Here is a 9671-nt window from a genome sequence, read left to right as displayed (position 1 = left end):
CCCTGGCTTTCTCGGGTTCTTTCTCCCAGGGCAAGTTGGCAGCAGGAGCCACCTCTCCTCCTTCTTCTCCTTCTTTCTCCTTATTTCTCCTTCTTTCTCCTTCTTTCTCCTTCTTTCTCCTTCTTTCTCCTTCTTTCTCCTTCTTTCTCCTTCTCTTCTCCTTCTCCTCCTTCTCTTTCTCCTTCTTTCTTCTTCTCCTTCTTCCTCTTCACACTCATGGAACACCAGACATACACTGCGCACCACACACACCAAAGAACATGACACAACACACCACATAGCACACACCACATACCACACCCCACAATGCCATACACCACATAGCACTACACAACACACTACACACCAGAGCACATATGACACCACACAACACACCACAGAAAACACAGCACACACCACACCACACTTCTTGCAACATCACACAATACCAAACATAACACAAAACACCCCACCACAGCACAGAGCGCACCACACAATGCAATGCAACACACAGCACCTCGCACACCACAAAACAGTACATGACACACCACGCCAAACATACAATACACCACACAACATACAACACCACACAATACACAACACAGCACACAACACCACACATCACATCATGCCACACAGCGCACAAGACACGAAGACACCATGCAGCACCCTATCCAACGCACAACCCAACAAACTGAACACAGCACTAAACAGCAAAGCGAGACACCACAGTGCACACAGCACACAACAGAGCACTGTACGCGGTAATGACACAACGTAAAAACCCCACACCACACCACACCAGTAAAGGCAACACACACCACACCACACCTCACACACTGCACCACACTCCATACCACACAACGCAAGACACACAAAACATGACAACACACAACACAATACACTACACACTGCAAAACCCGCAGGAGAACACGTCACACCCCACCCCACACCTCACACACCACAACACACAACTCAAAGAAAAATATACCATACACCATACTGCACACCACTCCACAACACACCACAGAACTCATCATACACCACATAACAGACAAATTTACACACCGCAGCACCCGCTACACCACATACTCCACCGCACAACATACGGCACAACGCACCACAACACTCAACACACCACACACCATGCCACAAAACACCACACAATACATAACACAGCCACTACACACACCACAAACCACTTCACACACCACAATTCAAAACACACAACGCACAACCCACCACAACATACGCAACATACCACTACAAAACACACAACATTCCACACACCACACAATACACAAAAGCACACAGTACACAGTACAACACACAACATATCACACACCAGACAACACACATCACAAAACACAGCACGCAGAGCACCACCCACAACAAAGACCAAACAACACACCACACAACACAGCACACGCTATTTGTATATTGTAATTGTAATTTGTTTATTGTAATTGTAATAAAATAAATGGAAATAAAAGAAGAAAATAAAATTCTGTTTCCAGTTGTATCCTTTGTGTATGTGTCCCTGAAACTGTTTTTGGATCTAAACCCACTCTGGCATTTCAGTCGAACAGTCACATCTTTATTGGGCTCATTGTGAGTGTACAGAATAGAGCAGCACAGCACAGCACAGCATCGTTGTGCTCAGTAGTTGTGCCTGGAGCATGATGAGCTCTGACCCAGGCCTGAGGGCTCCATCCAGGAGAGCCGCTCTCTGCAGGGCAGGGGCCAGGCCCGTCCAGGAGATGGGGCAGAGACAGGCACACACACCTACAACGTGGCTCAGGGACCAGACGTCCCAGGCTGAGCTGACACTTGTCCCCTGGGCCCTTGCAGGAGACGGTGGGGGTCCCCAGGGAGGCCGGTCGCAGCCACTGAGGCCTTTGAGCACCCCTAAGACCCTGTAGACATGGATGGCTGGCAGCTTTGGAGACCAAGTATTGGGCCAGATGGACCTTCTCTCTGATCAGGACTATTGTTCCCAGATTCTTTTGTTTAGGTATATTTTTTCCAAAGCAAACATCTCAGGCATTACTAAAAATGAGAACAAGGAGAAAAAAAAAATCCATGCCACACACCACACCACACCACATACCACACACTATCCCACGTGTGTATGAGTTTTGACGCAAATGTCCAAAATGACAGTAGCTTCCTTACTCTTTCAGTACTCAAAAGAGTAACTCTCCTAGGCTTTCATAAGTTCTGAACCTCTTCCCACCAATCAAGGTAGGCAAATAACTCTGAGAAAGGTGCAAGTCACACATGAGGTGTGGAAGGTTTACCCTGCGGCTGAAGTGCATTTTGCATCCCCTGTACGGATGGCCAACTGTGGATCTTGGTTTGGGTAGAAAAGGAAACGTGACTGCAATAGCAGCAATGGACTATTTTTGCTCATTTGGGAAGAGTCATCATTTGCATGGTTCTGCTTTGGGAACGGATCCAAATGTTCTCGGTCTGAACATGACTGACCTTTCCCGCACACCAGTGCCACCTCCGCTCGCTTGTTTTTCAAAGCGAGTCTTATTGCCATGGTGGTCTATTGGCACTGCCCAGCCCAGCCTGTGGCTCTGGCTACACTTGGGATTTTTTTCATGCTGCAGTGGTTGAAACCATCCCCTGTTATCCCCTCAGAAAAGGCTTTGTGACCCTCTTCCTCCTCGCTATGGGGCCTCACGCACATCAGCTCTGGTGCAGAGAGGGGACAGCTACCAGGGGTCTTCTCTTGGTTGCCGGGCTGGTTTCTGCCATGACTGGAGAGAAGAGCAGCAGGTTTGTCCTTGAGAGCCAAATGACAGAGAAGGCATCAGGGACAGCCAGCAGCTGTGCCTAGCACGTGGCCACCAAGGGCAGGGACAGCCCCCTGGAACTCCTGGACACCGGGGCTGCCTTGGGGCCAGCATCTCAAAGGCTTCCTGCAAAGGGTGCTGGGTGGGGCTGTGGTGGGGGGACTTTGCAGCTTCCCCCTGCTAGGGAAAGGAGGAGAAAGGAAAGAAGGGAAGTGAGGTATAGTTCAGCTGTAAGGGACCTATAATGACTATCTAGTCCCACTGCATGACCAATTCAAGGCTGATGTAAAGTTAAAACATGGTAGTAAATGCATTGTCCAAATGCCTCTTGAATGGTGAGGCTTGGGGCATCAACCAGCTGTCACAGAATCACAGAATGGCTGGGCTTGAAAGGGACCTCTGGAGATCATCTAGCCCAACCCACCTGCTAAAGGAGGTTCACCCAGAGCAGATTGCACAGGAAGGTGTCCAGGCGGGTTTTGAATGTTTCCAGAGAAGGAGACTCCACAACCTCTCTGGACAGCCTGTTCCAGTGCTCAGGCACCCTCACAGTAAAGAAGTTTTTCCTAATATTCAGATGGGACCTCCTATGCCGTGCCCGTTGCCCCTCATCCTATCATTCAGAAGTCTGTTCCGGTATTGACCACACTCTCAGTAGAGGGTCAAGTCTGAACTTCCTCTGACCCGGGTTTGCACTGTTCACACATGTCCTGTCACTGGATACCAGGGACAAGAGATCAGCACTTCCCTATACACTTCCCTGCTCAGGAACTTCTAGAAGGCAATGAGGTTGCTCATCAGCTTCCTTCTCTCCAAACTAGAGAAATCCAGATTCCTCAGCCACTCCTCAGAGGACATGCCTTCCGGTCATTCACCAGCTTTGTTGCTCTCTGGATACATTTGAATACTTCAACATCCTTGTCAAATCATGGGGCCCAGAACTGCACACAGCACTCAAGGTGAGGCCACACCAACTCTGAATACAGCAGGATAATCACCTCCTTTGAGCGGCTGGTTCTGCTGTGTTTGATGTACCCCAGGATGGGATTTGCACTCTTGGCTGCCAGGGCACACACTGCTGACTGTTGTTGAGCCTCCTGTCAACCAGTGCCCCAAGGCTCCTTTCTGCAGGGCTGCTCTCCAGCCAATCCTCTCCCCATTTATACTTGTGCTTGGCATTACTTTATCCTAGGTGCAGAATCCGGCACGTGGACTTGTTAGATTTTATGCCAGTGATCATTGCCTAATGCTCCAATCTATCTAGATCGTTCTGCAAGGCTCCTTGTCCCTCAGGATAGTCATCAGCACCTCCGAGGATGGTATTATCAGAAAATTTGCTAATGGTGCATTAAATTCCTGCATCCAGATGATTGATAAAAATATTGGACAGACCTGGCCCTAGGACTGAGTCCTGAGAAACACCCCTGGTGGCTTGTCTCTAGCCAGATGTAGCACCATCCACTGCAACATTTTGAGCCCTGCCATTCACCCAGCTCTTCACCCAGCACACTGCATATCTGCTCATCTCACAGCTGGACAACTTGTCCAGAAGTGTGCTGTGAGGGACAGTATCAAAAGCTTTACTAAAATCCAGAAAAACTACATCTACTGCCTTCCCTTCATCCACTAGGCAGCTGAAATTCCAAAACTTATAAACTTACTGAAAAGTCAAAACACTTAGGAGGGAAATATTCAACAAGAATTCTGAGAAAAGAATGCACATTAGTATATTTGTGGTGTACTTTCTTCCCACTCCTCCTAACTTCAATTTAACACAGTGAGGCACAGAGACAATCTACAAGTTTTTTTCTAATACGATTGCTAAAGATTTCAAAGTAAGAACAGATTTTTAGTAGATACAATTAAATTAGAGAACATTTCACAAATGACGCATCTGTGATCCTTTAAACTGACTCAGCTGAGTTGCTGGTTGCTGCTGGCTAGCCATGTGAAATCACAGTTTCTGCTATCACAAGTGTGATTTACCATTACCACACTACCCACCTCTTCTGCAAAAGCACTGATAATATCATGCACAACAACTTAATTCGCTGAATGAAACACATAATCCTGCTTACTAGAAATCAGGTTTGGCCCTGCCAGACATTTTGATAAATAAAGTTATTAAAACATATGTTTAACTAGGATGGTTTGATACAGTTTAAAATGGAGAAGCCTAAATACATTATTTCAAGTACATGAAGTACATGGCTAAATACTTCTTTCAGAATTAGAGAAAAGGACAGTGCATCCCATCTAGAAAACCACATTCTACCCCCAAAGGAAGATCTAGTCCATCTAAAATAAGTGTTTAGTAACCCACAGATATCAGCATCATTAAAAAGGTCAAATATGTCTTTCTCAAAATACCAAGTCAGAGAGAGAGAGAGAGACAGACAGACAGACAGGGCTTTGCAACCAAGGCAGCCTGGCTCCCCACAGGAGCATCAAACCTCGTGTCTGCCGTGGTGACCTTGTGTGACAGCAGGGAGGGACTCAGTCCTCCCTGTGACTTCTGGTTGCCAGTACCTTGTTTTCTGGAGATCCAGTGTGTTACATCTAGGATCGGATTCACAGATTCATTTCCACCCGCAACTGGGTCAGTTGAGGCGGGAGGGGTGTTATGAAAATACGATACACCCTCAAAAACCCCACAAAAATCTAAACCAGGCAGGTCTTTCACATCTCAAAATTGCAAATTTAACCTGTGAACATTTGGATCATTGTCATGAGTCTGTACAGCTGCTGGAAATGGAAATAGGAATGTCCTGTTGTTTGCTCAGTATGGAAAGCCCCAGGCAACCCTGTGCATAGTCTGCATAAGCAAGTTACCTGACGGAAGTTGCATTATTGGTGGAAGAAGAAATGCTGAAAGGATCTACAGAAGCATGCTTTTGATTGGCAAAGTGTTTGCCAGTGTCTAGGATGAGGCTGATATTATGTAGGGTTTTTCTTTGCTCGAAGACAGAAGAGACTACTCAGTGGAGAGCAACTATTGCTCGTCAGGATTAGCCCAGGTGCTTTGTCTTGCTTTGTGTCTTATGTTCTCAGGACTCACCTCAAGTGTTTTGATCTATAGAAAGTTCCTAGAGAAAGTGATTTGCTTGCTTGTGAGAGGCACTTATCTCAGCAAGTGCAAATATCCTCCTCATCGAGGGTGGTGAATCGTGGCTGGGGTGTCTCCTAAACAGACCAGCTGAGGGGTTGTTGAAGCTCTAAACCAGCCTGCTCAGAGGGAAGTGGGTTAATGTCCTCCTTTTGCCTGGGGAGGGGAAAACAGGTATATTAAAAGTCAGATCTAGTGCAAGCACAGGGCAGTTTTCATTGTGAAAAAAGGAAACTTTGCAGTCAGACACAGCAGAGGGTGTAACCCCAAGTTTTGTTCTATTTCTGAAAATTTTTTCCAGCACCTGATCAGCACATCAAGGTGAGTACATATCTGTCATTAGTGAATGCACTAAAGGAGGAGCTTAAAAAATCATCACCCTGAAGTTAAAAATAAGACATATAAGAAATGCAGTTGGTTTTCATTTTCTCACTCACTTAAAAAATTAAAGTGTTACACTTGCAAGTTCTCTTGGTGAGCATGGAAGCAACACATTTGTAACAAAAATTTGTAAGGAGATGCTTAGTTTTGTAATGATACGAACTGGAGGGAAATCACAAGTTATGTCCCGATGCATGATAGTATTGCAAGAACTGACCACACCATCTCAATTTTGGTTAGGAATTAGTAAACTCTGGACATCACTAAGTGAGAATGTAAATTGGGAATCAGTTTGGCAGCAATTTGGTAAGAGGATTTGTAAGGTTCACACTGTTCTGTTTCTGTTCCCACTGCTGGGGGCAAAAATGTCCTTGTTGTCAATAACACTCGCAAGGCCACAGGTTCACAGTGAGACCAAAGGATGTGAAGACCCTTTGCAGCAGAGGATCTGCCCATGGGCATGTCTTTACTCTTCTGCAGTTAATGCAGCTCTTCCAACATGGCACCATCTTGCATTACCCTGAGTGCTTGAATTAGGGATAATTACCATGTCTGAGCTGTCAGGCAGCCATTTGCCAGCCCACAGAACCTCGTGCCTGAGCTCAGAGGCTATGCCTATGCTTTCACACCTATGTTTTCCATAGCAGGTGCCCTGGGGTTTAGCTGAGACCTGCTACCCCACCTGTTTTCCTACCTGGACATCTAGGAGGTGAGAGAGGCCACATGCCAACCAGAGGTATAATCACATACAAACCTACACCTGTTTCAGGAAGAGTTGCAGGATGACAACTAATTATTAGTGGTGTGCAGACAACTTAGTGGGGATTTTGCATCCCCTTGGAAGGGGATGCCACGGTGCTGACACTAGAGCATGGTGCCAAGTGACAGCTGAGCCCTCTCCAAAATGTAGTCAGAACCATTGTTTTCTCCATAACTGGAACTGAGCCTGAACTGCGATTTGGACATTTTCTTGAAGAGTGATTCAAACAAGCATTGGTCACAGTTGAACACCATCCAATATTTAAGCAAAACCCCATGGTGCTCTGACTTCCTGCAAAGAGGGGAATTTAAATCACTGTAATTTGCATGCCAGCTTGCCAGGAAGAAGACATAAGATGTTCAAGTTCATATATTTATTGACTGTTTTTCACTGCCTTCCTCTTCAAAATCTTTCCTGCCCCACTCCTCTGGATAGCTGTCACATAAGACGTGCCACCAGCAGGGACTTTATGTGACTACCTGCGGTCCTGCCCTGGTTCTCCCTGGTTTCTGTGGGAGGAATAGCTCAGCCTTTCCTCTTGAAGATGGTGTACTCTCATTGTGCTACATTTTGCTGTGGCTTGCAAAGCACCTGGTGTTGTGTTGATGCAGTCCAGGCCCTTGCTTGATGCAACCATGGGGAGCTGTGCCTGCGAGCCAGCTTGGTGCGGGCAGGACTAGACCTGGCTCCTCACTCCTGTCTTGGCCTCCCCAGGGGACAGTGGTGGCTCCCCAGAGGTACCCAGTTCTTCTTGAGGTTTTTTTTTCCCCACTAAGAGTGTTTTCCAGCAGGACATGGCAACACTGGGAGCAGCCTATGATTTGCACTGTGCCAGATAATGCACGTGAGCAGAAAAATGATGGTATGAGTGGTCTTCCCTTTGCTATCGAAAGAGCTTACCAGGAAAAAAAAAAAAAACACCAAAGAAAAAAAGAGAAGATTGCCATCTGTTTTCGAGCCACCTAAACCATACAAACCACAAAGAAAACAGCTTGTGACAGGTCTAATTAGGCTGGGGTCCAGGGAGCACACACCCAACTTAGCCTACAAAAAGCCCAAAGCTGAACCAGGGGTACAAAAAGCAAACAACAGGTGTGGTGGTGCGACTGCTGGGTGTGACGGCCGGGCTGACCCCCCTGCAGCGACCGTCCTGGTAAGTCCCCTATTCATCTCTGTCTTTCCAGTGTGCAGCCTCTGTGGAAAGGAAACTGAATTACAAATTTACTTAAAAAAAAAAAAAGCTCATTTGCCATTGAACTCACCTGCTTAAAATGATATTTTCTATTGCAATTTAAGGTAGGTCTGATGGCTAAAAGAAAAGGACATAAAAAAGCCCCTTGGGAATGCACAGCTCTGCATCCTTCAGCAGATGCTGCAGTGATGTTTTGGAAAAGGGTACCAGGGAGAAATCAGTAGCTCACTGCCTGCCTGCCACCGGTCACAGTCACCTTTGAGTTGTACATGGCAGGTCTCAGCCCTGACAGCCGAATTTTGCTCTGTAGTGATGGGAACAACACTTTGCTGGTTTGAGATTTTGACTGGCTGAGGAGTTTCTGAAGTGGAGGGTCGCAGCAGGTCTGCATAGCTGAGGAGAATGTCAGTGCAGCTATTCTTGTAACAGTATTTTTTTACCCCCCAAAATAAGGAAAAAGGGATCAAATTAATATTGACTAATAAGCAGCCTTTCCTCATCTCAAGGCACAGTTTGTTGCTTGTCGACTTTTAGTGTGCTGTGAGGTTCACTGTAGAAAAAAATCAGGTGCTTGCTAGAACATCTGAAAGTTCATTGTATCTAACCCCACGTTAGTGTTATTATTCACATAACTCTTAGCAAGAGCAGCAAAAATGACAAAGCAAAACCCCATCATGAGGCAAAATTCAACCAGTATGCACAGGGTACAGGTGGCATTGTTAAAAGCCAGGGACTAAATTTATACCTGTACTTGAGATTCTGGTGAACAGCATAATTCTGCCTGTAGTTCTGTGTCTCGATAGAAAATTTTAGGACTAAGAGCACGTACTTATAATTATTTTAATTTCTTCAGTGTGTTTTTAGGTAAATACTCTGTGCCTAGACTGATATTCATTTTTTTTTTTTGCAAAGATCTCATGTTGCCAGCCTTGCTCTTAAATAATGCATTAAAGTTGCTTCATAAAGACCAAAAGAAGGAAGAAGAAGCTCCTAGTCTGTGCTTTCTGAACACAATTTCTAAAGCGGTGGAAATTACTACATTAATTTTTTTTTTACCAGATTCCAAAACCCTGCAAATATTTGTTGCAAGCATTTGCTTTGGCACCAAGAGCATGTGAAGAGATAAAGGCAGCTTAGACTGAAGGTGCCACAAACACGGAGACACGGCTGCAAACACACTCGCCATCCCTAGAAGTAGCCGCTTACAGTAAACTGGCTTTTGCTGGCAAACTTGCTAACTCAGCTACCGTGGGCTGGGGAGGCAAACTGCACACTGCATCAGTGCGTGTCCCAAATAATACCGGGAAAGGTGCTTTTAGTAACATGCAGTGAGAGGTTTGGCTCTGTGAGGTGGCCCCTCAGTTGCATGAGCTGCTTTTGGAGGCACTGATGTCCAGAAGAAAGGTCTGTGCCAGCTGAAGGTCCCTGGTGATGCCGATGGGACCCACC

The sequence above is a fragment of the Columba livia genome, chromosome 2 (genome assembly GCF_036013475.1).
Source record: "Columba livia isolate bColLiv1 breed racing homer chromosome 2, bColLiv1.pat.W.v2, whole genome shotgun sequence".
In the NCBI taxonomy this organism is placed as follows: domain Eukaryota; kingdom Metazoa; phylum Chordata; class Aves; order Columbiformes; family Columbidae; genus Columba; species Columba livia.
Note: the sequence above shows the minus strand (reverse complement) of the source record.